Source organism: Ursus arctos, unplaced genomic scaffold (genome assembly GCF_023065955.2).
Source record: "Ursus arctos isolate Adak ecotype North America unplaced genomic scaffold, UrsArc2.0 scaffold_3, whole genome shotgun sequence".
NCBI classification, from domain to species: domain Eukaryota; kingdom Metazoa; phylum Chordata; class Mammalia; order Carnivora; family Ursidae; genus Ursus; species Ursus arctos.
Window position 1 is genome coordinate 79577265 of NW_026622985.1, and position 201 is coordinate 79577465.

Consider the following 201-nt stretch of genomic DNA (forward strand, 5'->3'; position numbering starts at 1 on the left):
GGCTGGGGCCCGACATCCCCGCAGGGTCTGGGATCAGGGTTGGGCGGGAATCCGGTCCACGCACTCGGCGTGCTCGCGGGGACGTGGCGCTTTCCAGCCAATCCCGGTTATGCGACTGTAGGGCCAATGGATGTCCTGGAAACCTGCACGTCAGCGGCGAGTTCGTTGATGATTGGTCAAGAGGCCGCCGGCGAGGCGGAT